Below are 11,971 nucleotides of genomic sequence, written 5' to 3'. Positions count from 1 at the left end.
TTTTAAATATATATATTTGTGGTCTTTTGTCTGTCTTTTGAGATATCAATATATCTATTTGGATCATTTGCCCATGTAACTCCAATTGGTTGGCACCTGCAAAACCATTTCTAACATCCTCTCATGACTGTGGGTGGATGGAAGGATGAACACTTGGGTTACTAAAGCAAATATGCACTTTTGTTGTTCTTGTAAGAGCTGGTGTGGGAGAATGCTTTTATATAACCATGAAGTAGCAGGGAGAAAAGCTCTGAGATCCTCCAGTGTGTAGGGAATATTCTCTGCTTTTCTCGTGCTCTGTACCAATCTAACCTGGGCTCTTCTTCCTTAATGTGCTGTCATTAGCTTTGCCTTTCTCATATCCCATAGTTGTGTACTATAGTGAGAAAAAGACATAGGAAAGACTGCACAGCTCTTCATAGCTTACAAATCATTTTCATAATTGTCATCATGTTTAAACACCACTAGGACACTGCTAGGTAGGCATAATTGCACCTGTTTTATGGTGAATAAACTGACAGTCAAAGTTAAGGGACATACCAATGTCACACAGGAGATGAGGCTGGGGCTCAGGAGGCCTCTGTCAAGCTCATGGTTGTTTCATTCTTCTGGGCTGCCTCTGGGTTAAAACTTTTTAAAAAGTATATTCTGAAATGGTTAGAATGGATTAGGGTAGGAGAGAGTGCAGAATGAGTTTGCAGCGAAGCATCTTCGAGGGACAACACAATAGTAGACCTCCTCTTCCTTCTCATACCTTGTAATCAGAGATTAAGAAGCTCCTTGCCCTCTCGTGAAGAAATTGATCTCATTAGGGTCATCTCTATATTAATGGCAGAAATTGAGTCAGTATGTTGATCTGGGGCCCCTGAAAACAAGCGTTCTTTGGGTCCAGGGATAGAATTCAGTCAGTCCATGGGCCTGGATGAAGAAAAACATTCCTGTTTTTGATTTCCTGAACCTCTAGCATTTCTCTCAGTTATGAATTTAGACTCCAAACCATGGCAATTATTAGCTGTTCCTGTAAGTATGTCACCAAGGTAAGTAAAAAATATATTTTCCTCTCACAAGATAATTTTAGAGATAGTAACGCCCTGCATAAAAATTGCAGTTAACTACAGACTGCATATGCAACAATGGTTCCATAAGATTATATATGTTTACTGTACATTTTCTATGTTTGGACACACAAATACCTTCTGTTGTATGACAATTTCTTTCTTTTTTTTTTTTTTCTTTTTTGAGACAGAGTCTCACTCTGTCGCCCGGGCTAGAGTGCAGTGGCCAGATCTCAGCTCACTGCAAGCTCCGCCTCCCGGGTTCACGCCATTCTCCTGGCTTAGCCTCCCGAGTAGCTGGGACTACAGGCGCCCACCACCTCGCCCGGCTAGTTTTTTGTATTTTTTAGTAGAGACGATTTCTAACAGTATTCAGTACAGTAACTTGCTGCAGCCTAGAAACAATAGTCTGTACTATACATCCAGGTGTGTAGTAAGCAATATCATCATAGGTTTGTGTAAGTACACTTTGTGGATATTTGCACAGTGACAAAATCGCCTAATGACCCATTTCTCAGGATGTACCCTCATCCTTCACCCTTCACCATCAAGCAATGTATGACTGTATCTTGAAACTATCCTTTGCACTAATCACAACTTCAAAATATGGTAGCTACTAGACTTGCAGCTGGATCTTATTATTTAATATGTTAAGAAACACATATGTTGTTTTATAATGAAATTTTAAGAGTAATTTTGATAACTGTATTTCCATATAATTAGTTTTCTATTTCATACATAAGTTGTCATCTTATGTATTCTATTTTATGCCTTTAAAAACAGTACTCTGAGAGGGGTACAGGTATTACTCTGCTACCACATGGGTCCACAGTGCAAATAAAAGTTTTAAAAACTTGCTCTAAAAAGACATTCACTGAAAATCTTAAATTATTCCCTAGGAACAAAATTTTCAAAACTTTTTTTTTTAAGGAAGAGAGATGTTAGGGCAACAATTCCTTAATTTCATCATCTCTTCCATTTATTTACTTGATTGAATGAATTCTTGACAAATAACACATGTGCAATAAACATGTGTAGAAATGATGTCCCTTTTTATTCTTGGCAAAATTAACGGTGTGCTGAAAACAAACTGAGTTTGGTTCATGGGACATTTCCTGAAAGGAATGACAATTTAAGACAGAATAACGTGGAAGGGGAAGGAATATCTATGTGGAGGAATTAGCCAATGATAAAATCTTACCTTGAAGAAGACCTTCTGCATTGAGTCTGAAAACAACATTTGTCTTTATGTGAAAATCCATGCCCTGAACTAACTCTCTGTGTCCTGTCAGCCTAGGTAATGAAATTATGCATGAAATAATTTTGTAATTCTATTTTCAACTGACAAGCACTATATTATACATTCAATCTGTTCACATAAGGTAATATATTTCTTGCAGTAACATCTGTTAATGTATGCTGGTTCTCAGAAAATGATTATATGACAAATCTTAATCTAGGTACAGAAATGAAAGGGTCTAGGCATTTGACTAATATATATTGATTAATCCTATATAGCAGGAGGAGCTCAGAAATTGTCTGATAAAACTCCCCCAACAGTCTAGTTTAGTCTTTCATTTTGCTGCTAGAAATCATTTTGCTTGATTTGCTGCTGCTTCTTACATGGATCCACACTGGGCAGACTCTTGAGAGGTGGAGAAATGAGTTAGATGACTGTTAAGGACAGTTTGGAGAGCATGTGTAGAAACCACACAAGAATGGGGAGAAAGAGTGTTTGGTTGCTCCCCCTGGAGCTTACATTTTTACAATGCTAAACTCTGAGGTTCAGGGAGCAGACCGTATTTTTCATGTCCCCAAGCATTTTCCTGACTAATCTATCTCCCTAGAATGCTTTTCTTGTCCCTATTTACTCTCTGCAACTTAAGATCTGCTAATACTAAGTCATCAGTTTCTTGTAAAATCTTCACCTGACCCCTCCTCTTGTTCCAGATTGGGTTACCCACCCCTCTGTACCACTAAAATTCCCTGTCCTCATTCCATGGGCTGGCACTGCTCTCATATCCTCCCACCATACCCTTCTACCTTCTACTCAGCATCAAACTCTAGACCATGACCATTTTGAGACCAAAATTATGCCCTTGAGTTACAGGCAAATATTGGGTTCTTTGGATTTTCTGCAGAATTAATTCCATGAAAAGTGAATGAGGCCAACAAGTAAAGAAGACAAATGAGACAGACAACATGAAGACTGAGGCGTATGTGAAGAAGGGCAGGGAGGTTAGCCAGTCCCAGCCGATCTTGCTTCCAAGATGTTGATAGAAGAATGTGCTTGCGTGTATGTTTGCATGGGAGCAGTAGTAGCCCAGGGGAGGTGAACTTTCAATGTGACTGCATAGAAATACTTCCAATATAGCAGGTGGGAATGTCACTGTGCCACTTTCTGGTGTGTAAATGTGACAGAAAATTAGTTCTGTATTTTCACTCACATGATGGCAGAAAAGTCAATCTCAGTAATATTTGGGGGCTTCAGTGTTCATCCAAAAATCTCCTAGTATTTGGAGTGACAGAAGCTTGCAAGATGCTTGTCAGAGTCATTGGTGGCTCACCAGTGTTTGAAAGCATTGGACAGGCCATATGTTCCAGCCAGACCAGAGATGCGCCTCATAATGGTCCACTCCTTGACCACACATAGGCCCACAGAGACCTTCAGGATCTCAATGTCTCTTGTGAGCTTGGCGTTAAGTGTTTAGCCTCTAAAGCACATCCTGAAATAATTCCTGGCCAGCACATGTGTATGAGGGAGCCAACGCCCTTCCAGAAACCTGCCTGATTCCTGTGCACACTCCTCACTCCTAGCCTGAGGAAAATCAAATGTTTCCTTAAATTAGGTAGCTTCTGTGTCTTCAACTCCAAAGACAACATCCATGCCTCTCCTTTGTGAACACAATCTGGGAAAACTTTTGTACTAGGTGTCATGAATGAGAAAAGAAGCTGGAAATGCCAGTTATTCCTTTCTTAATAACTCACCTTGTTATACAGCTCTTCAGAAGCCACAGGAAATTTTTTCTCTCTCCTCTCTAAATCCCACCCCCACCACATCCACCGGCTGCCCTGTTCTGTTCTGCAGCATGGAGATGCCCGAAGCCCAGTCTTGGCAGTTGTCCCAGTTTTCTTCGTCCTGTTCATGACTCCAAAGAAAACACATTTCCCATTCAAAAACAAACTGGCAGTTTCTGTTGAGAACTCAGATATTTTCCCAGAGTCCACCATAAAAATAATAAGGTTATATTTTAATTTTAAATTATTTGTTCATGCAGATTCTTATGGAAAGACCTTGCTATAGTTTTGTTGATCATACAAAGAACCTTTTAAACAAAATATTTGCCAAAAATATAGCAGGCTTCCTTCTGCTGACCCAAATCTCAAGAAGAGTCAGCATTTGTTATAAGGCTCTAAACAAATATTTATAAACCCTGCTTAAATTTGTTTTGCAACTTGCATAATTTTGGCAATCATTACTCATGCTAGTATCATCACTCAGGGCTTGGCATTACTGTTTTCTTCAAAATATGTTAGTTTTATAATATAAATGTACCCTATATTATAGCCAAAGATGTATTGGACAAGGGTGGTCATCACTATACTGTGCTGAAACTTGGCTTCATTTTTGAAATAGTAGAAAATTTATCAGGGGAGTTTTGGGAAGATGAAATATTTTAGTGATCTAATCCCATAATATTTATGCCCTCTTACAAATAGTAGTGATTAGGCCCCACTTGTGACCAACAAACTAAAAATTTGCCCTCATTCTATGAATAGGATTTCATTTTAAAATAATTATACTATGAAAACATAAAAAAAACTTGAAACAAAAAACTTGTGAATATTCACATACTTCACTGCCCATTAAGAACAGTTCCACCAAAGCCTAGTTGACGTGTAACAATTTGTGTGCAGCAAAAATAGAGAGACAGGGCTGGAGTGTGCGTGTTTTGCATTAGAATAGGCTCATGAGAAAATGCTAAAGGTGTTGGAAAAGGCAAGAGCCAAAGAAGGCTTAGAGAGAAAGTTATGATTGAGGGTTCAGAATAGGAGACTGAGGGCATAGAAACTACAGGGCTTGCTGCAGAGCAGGCTGGGGAGAAAGGACTTGACCAGGTATTGCCTTGGGGCTGTGTATGAATCTCCTGTACAGACTCCAGTAAGGAGTTCTTAAGTGTTCACTTTTTTAAATTTAATTTTTGAATAGATTATATATTTGCAAGGTTCAAAAGTTTTAAGGTCCTGTAGGATTTATCAGGAAAAAGTCTCCATAACACTCCAGCCCCAAACCACCCAGTTCTCATCCCCAGAAGCCACCAATATTATCAGTTGCCTATGTGTCCTCCAGAGCTATTTTATGCACATACAAGCAAACAGATATTTGTATATATTCACTCTCTCTTTCATTTTTTTAAAACAAGTAGCAGCCTGCTACATAAATTATTTTGTACCCTGCTTTACTCTCTGTAAAATATCTTGGATATTGTTTCATTTTATTAGACAGATTCTTCATTCTTTCTTTCTTTCTTTTTTTCAGCTGCAGAGTATTCACTATAGCAAGGTACAAATGGTTTTTCGTCAGTTTCCACTCTTGGTTGCTTCTCATAATTTGCATACACGATGCTGTAGATTTGTAATTTATTTTGTGTCATGAACCCCTTTGGCAGTCTGGTGAAGCCTATTCATTTCTTCTTAATATAATGTTTTTCAGTGCATGCAAAATCCTCAGGATTAAAAGGAAACCAATTATGCTGATATATAGGTATCAAAATATTCTTTATATAAAGATTTATTTAGAAATATATGTACTTAATTATTAACACATAATAAGATCTAGCAGGGGATCAAATTCCTGTAATTTCAAAATATGAATGAGCATAAATGCTGTTTCAAAATATCTGCAACAAGTGTAATGTGACGTAAAACATCTGTGATTTTATTGGTAACAAAGGCATAGGCTGATACTATCGTAGTTTCCTGTATGCTTTCATAATGAAAGGAAATGACAAATTTTAGTTAGAGTTAAGAAACCCTGCCTTATACACACATCATTTCCCAAACACTCAAGTATATGTGTAGGGTATATTTTTTAGAAGTGTTTTAAATTAGCAACTGCAAATACATTTATAATTGAATGCATATTGCCAAACTGCCGAAAATGCAGTCATTCCACCAGCACTGAATAAGGGTATGTTAACAAGCATTTTAATCCTTGCCAATCTGAGAGATGAAAAATAATATTTTGGTGGTTTTATTTTGCACTTTCTTGTCAAAAGCAAATTTGAACATCTTTTCATATATTTATGAACCATCTTCTTTTCTGTGTGCTCATATCCCTTGCTCATTGTCCTATTGGTTTGTTAGCAGGTTTGCTGTGTTGCAAACGCCAAGGGGACATTAGTTACAGAGACCTGAATGTACACAGCACCCCCTGGAGTTGGCAACGCGGAGGCCCTGGCTGTTGATCCCAAAGAAGATTTAAATAGCTGTCGATTATATTTTTATCTCAGACTTCCGTTTCTTTGAATAGTCCAAATAGATTAAAATATAATCTGGAATCCTAAGTGCCTTAGTCTTATTTAGGTAACAATACTATCTAAGAAAAACTCTAGAAGAATTCACAACACATTGCTAACTATAGCTATCTCTGGCAGAGGAAATAGTATGGGAAAGGTGTGGGGAAAATTTTTATTTTGACTTTTTTTCAACTGTGTACTTATGTATAATTTGTGTGGAGAAAATAAAATAATAAATATATGTGATAAAAGTTCAAATATTATAGAAGGACATAAAAAGGATAGTAACAGAATCTCTTTTTCCTACCTACTCTCAAGGTAGGAGTTTAAAAAAATTACAGGGCACTCCTACTTCAGCCTATATGATGGTTTTGAAATACCATTCAAAAAGAACCAGGACTTCTTAGAGAAATGACTGATTGCAGGTCTTGGGCAGGAAATGTACAGGATGAGCCTGGCACCTCTTATTAATACCATATAGCAAGAAAGTTATGAAGATGACTAGTGCCATGGTAAAAGGACTCATGAACTAACTTGAAGAGGCTTCTACTGACCAAAGACAGAGCAAGTTAAGCATCAATATAAAGATAATAACTGTAATGGCTATGATGAAATACATTAGGAGTGCATAAAGTTCATACTAATATTAAACAATGAAAATTAATCAGTCATAGTGGGTAGATGATGGCGAACCAACAAATTATTTTAAAAATTGGTATTTCCAGGCAAAGAATCTAGCATTTATTTTAATTTTTTTTTTTTTTTTTTTTTTTATTTTTTTTTTTTGTGACAGTGTTTTGCTCTTGTTGCCCAGGCTGGAGTGCAATGGTGTGATCTCGGCTCACTGCAACCTCCTCCTCCAAGGTTAAAGCAATTCTCTGCCTCAGCCTCCCGAGGAACTGGGATTACAGGCATGCACCACCATGCCCGGCTAGTTTTGTATTTTTAGTAGAGACAAGGTTTCTCCATGTTGGTCAGGCTGGTCTCAAACTCCCGACCTCAGGTGATCTGCCCGCCTTGGCCTCCCAAAGTGCTGGGATTATTGGCGTGAGTCACTGTGCCCGGCCCTATTCTAACTTTTTAATACAAACTGAGTCTCCAGATCATCAAATAATAGACAAGGAGAAGTTTCTTTTCATAAAAAATAATCCAGTTAATAAATTAAAACAGAATGATAAAATTCATAATTCCTAATGAATGATTGTACCTAGACATTGGCCACCCACAGTGAGCTTTACCAAAAGGAAAACAACTTGGCCTTAGGTGTGTCCTAATGAAAAAGCACAATCCCACATAAAAAGTTGTTTTGCCAAATACAGGAAAAAGCAAAAATAACAACAACAACAACAACAACAAAACTTTGAAGCTGATGAAGCCTCCAAGTCCAAAGTCCAATTGGCATGTTAAGCAGTACCAGAGGTTTCCAGTCTATGGACTGCAGGAAATTCTACAGATTTCTTCAACCAAGAAACTGAAAGGGAGAGAAAAAGAGGTAGGTGGAGGGGAACCTTCAGAGACTATCAACCAATCATTATACACAGACCTTATTTGGATTTTGATTCAAATATACAAACCGTCTAAACAAAACAACTTTTATAACATTTATGAAACACCTGGAAATTTCAACACTGAAAGGATATTTGATGATATTAAAGAACTTGTTTTACTAATTTATAATATTTTACGTAACGCTATGAGGATTATGTTTTTTCAAATAGTTCATTCTCTTTTAAAGATACTGAAAAACAGATGAAATAATATTATATCTGGAATATGCTTCAAATAATGTGAGAATAGTTGAGGTATCAAAGCAGATAAATTGGTCACGGATAATTGTTGGAGCCATGTGAGAGAAAATCTATGGGGCTTTATATTATATTATTCTAATTTTGGATATGTTAAAAAATTTTTTTTTTTTTTGCGCTTCATAGCCTGTGCTTTATTTTATTTATTTATTTATTTATTTATTTATTTATTTATTTATTTATTTAAGTAAACAAAATCATTAAAGATCATTTTGTCCTGAAAAGGGACATTGTATCACAAGAGGGTCCGTGAGACTGACAAACTTTGTAGGGTCATCCTAGCTCCACAGCTGTCCGTGGGGTTGGCGGAGGCCTCTGTTGAACTGCATCAGAGTTCATCTGCTGCCCAGCCCTGCTTCCCTCACTCCTCTCTCCTCATAGGGATGATCCTGAGGGTACTCCCTAAGAGACCACCTGTAAGCTCATCTCCACGCAGAATCTGTTTCCCAGGGAAGCCTGTCTTCAGCACATGCGTTCTCCAAACCCATCAACTCACCTCCCGAACCCTAGGCTGCCTGACAACATTGCTGCTGCTTCCTATGGAATGCAGACAGGAACATTTCTGAGCCATAAGGAACGTGAATTTTTAAATTCTGATTTATAAAAAAAAAACAACACATGTATAGGACCTAAAAGAAATGAGTTAATTCAACTCCCTACTGCTACCAAGTTTGTCAGTTGAGGCAAGGAAGCCAGGTATATAGTCTGCCTCCTCAGTGGTTAGAGATGGCTTCTCCTCAGGGAGGGGCCATAGCTTGGGTGACGCAGCTTCCTTAGGTAGAGGGCAGTCCCCGAGAGAACCTGGGCTGTGGATGGCTAACACTCACAGCACGCTCTCAGCAGGAGGAGGAACAAGGGCCTCAGGCCAGAAAGAGAGCTGGACTGTGTCCCATCAGGGTCTACCAAAGACAACATTGTTGTCACGCCAAATTTACTGCACACCTATCCAAGGATTATTGCTTCTAGGTGAATGACACATAAGAATTAGTCATAAAGGGCAAGTCTTGACATCAAATTCCTGACAATACACTAAACCTATATAATGTGATAAAAGGCTATGTATCATTCATGCTCTTTATACCTATGTGACACTGATAGGTGAGTACCTTATATCTCAGTGCTCCTCAAGTCCCTAAAGTTCCCACAGAGGCAAAAGAGCTCTTTGAATGATTTCCAATACTATTCTAAAAGTAAAATCACACATTAGAAATTTTTTTATTTTTTATTTTCTCACTCTGTCACCCAGGCTTAATCACAGCTCACCGCAGCCCTGACTTCCTGGGCTTAAGCAATCCTCCCACCTAAGCCTCCTGAGTAGCTGGGACTACAGGTGTGTACCACAATGCCTGACTAATGTTTTGATTTTTTTTTGTAGACACGAGGTCTCACTGTATTGCCCAGACTGTGCTTGAACTCCTGAGCTGAAGTGATCCTCCTGCCTTGGCATCCCAAAGTGCTGGGATTACAGGTATGAACAAACATGGCTGGACTATTCTATCTTTTTATGTTGAAATAACTTCAAACTGACTGCCAAGTTTCAAGAATAGTATCAATATCTCCCATATACCCCTTACTAGGTTCACAAATTAACATCTTGTCACATTCACTTTATAATTTTCTACATAACTACCATACAATAATCAAAATGAGGAAATTAAACATTTATAAAATGCTGTTATCTAACCCGCAGTCCATATTTAAATTTTACCAATTTTAAATTTTACCAGTTGTCAGAGTAATGTCCTTAATAGCAATAGTTTTCCCTCCAGTCCAGGATCCAGTTCAAGATAGTATCTTGCATTGTGTGGTTATATGTCCTTAGTCTCCTTCAACCCAGCATGTTTCCTCAGTCTTTCCTTACTTTTGTTATCTTGATGCAACTGAAGATTGCAGGCATCTTTGGTGAGAATAAAATGGAAACAACTATATTACTTTTCTATATTGCAGTCAATCAATTTTCACATAGCAGCTTAAAACAACACATAGTTATTATCTCACAGTTCCTGTGGGTCAAGACTTTGGGCAGTTTAGCTGCATATTCTATGAGGCTATAATCAAGGTTTTTAAGAAATCAAAACATTATAATATACAGAAAATAAAAAATATAAACAATACCTCCAGAAAGTAAGGAAGTGGCCAAAGAATAATGTCCTGTGAAAAGGACACAGGAGCCAGCTTTAAAGGGCTTTCACAGGCCAAATCTGGGACAATTTGAGCATTAGTAATGGATTATAATTCATTGAACAAAATAGGACTTCATGAGCTCATAGAGATATTAACTAAAATTTGATGAAAAGGCAATATTGACATTGTTGAATGTATCTCTCCACAAAATACTATTTACAAGGCGGGAAAAGAGTAAGTGCACTGGAGAAGCCTGGTGGACACCACTTTCATTAAGTGATTCAAGTTAACATCGCTTGTAGTAGACTAAGGGATATGGTGAACCACCTCATAGGATGCAATGAGAACACAGCATCACTGTGGCTGACTTTATCATGTCCCCCCGAAATCCCTGACTGCTAGTATTCACATCCTCATATAATCCCCTCCTCTTGAGTGTGGGTAGGACCTGTGACTTGATTCTAATCAATAAAATAAGGCAAAGGTGATGGGATTCAATAAAATAAGGCAAAGGTGATGGGATGTCACTCCTGTGATTGTTACATTATGTAAGGATCTGTCTTGCTGGCAGACTCACTCTACAGTCTTGTTTTCCTGCTGACTTCAAAAAAGTGAGAGTCCTACAAATACTAAGCAATAAATTCTGCCAATGACCAGAGTAAGCTTCAAAGTGAATCCTTTCCCAGGAGAACTGGGGAGAGAGACCAACACCCCCCTCAGCCAGGAGCATGTCTCTGATATGTAAACTAACCAGACCAGATCATTACCTCTTCTATTTGGCTATACACACAAGAGGTAACCTTTCTCTGCTTTAGTCATTCCAAGGCCAGATACCAAGCAACTAGAGGACACCTCCATGACTTAGAGCCTATGGAAAATATTCAAACCAGCGAGTCCTAAACAGTTCACCCTGCCCCACTTTTCCCATGGCCACATGGCCTGGCTCTCCTCTCACTCCTAACCCTCTGCCTCCTGGCAACCCCAGAACTTTCCCCTGAGGCTCTTTGTGGTGTACTGTGCCTCCTGTCTTTAAGATTTGTGGGTACAGTAAACTTCCTGAGCCTCCTTGTATGTCCTTTTGTGACCTCACCTGAATGACCATCTCATAAAAGAACACAGAACACCGGCACAAAATATTCCAGAATCATCTCACATTCTTCTTGTTTCAGCCCTGCAGTCAGCCACTTCTCCAAAGTCCAAAGTGCCTTGGTTCTTTCACTGAAGAATCGTATTTAGAAACCAGTATCTGGGCACTGTGTGTATTTTACCTATAATGGTATTAACACTCGTGGTAATACTTGCTCTCTTCAGACCAGTTCCCCCAGGTTGGAGGCAACACGGTATAGTGGTTAAGAGGCTCTGGATCTAGACTGCCTGAATTAAAATCCTGGCCACCCTGGAAAATCTGTGAGACCTTGGGAAAGGCACTTAAGCTCTTACAGTTTTATACCCTGTGTGATAGTGTTTA

This window comes from Piliocolobus tephrosceles, chromosome 2 (assembly GCF_002776525.5).
Source record: "Piliocolobus tephrosceles isolate RC106 chromosome 2, ASM277652v3, whole genome shotgun sequence".
In the NCBI taxonomy this organism is placed as follows: Eukaryota; Metazoa; Chordata; class Mammalia; order Primates; family Cercopithecidae; genus Piliocolobus; species Piliocolobus tephrosceles.
Note: the sequence above shows the minus strand (reverse complement) of the source record.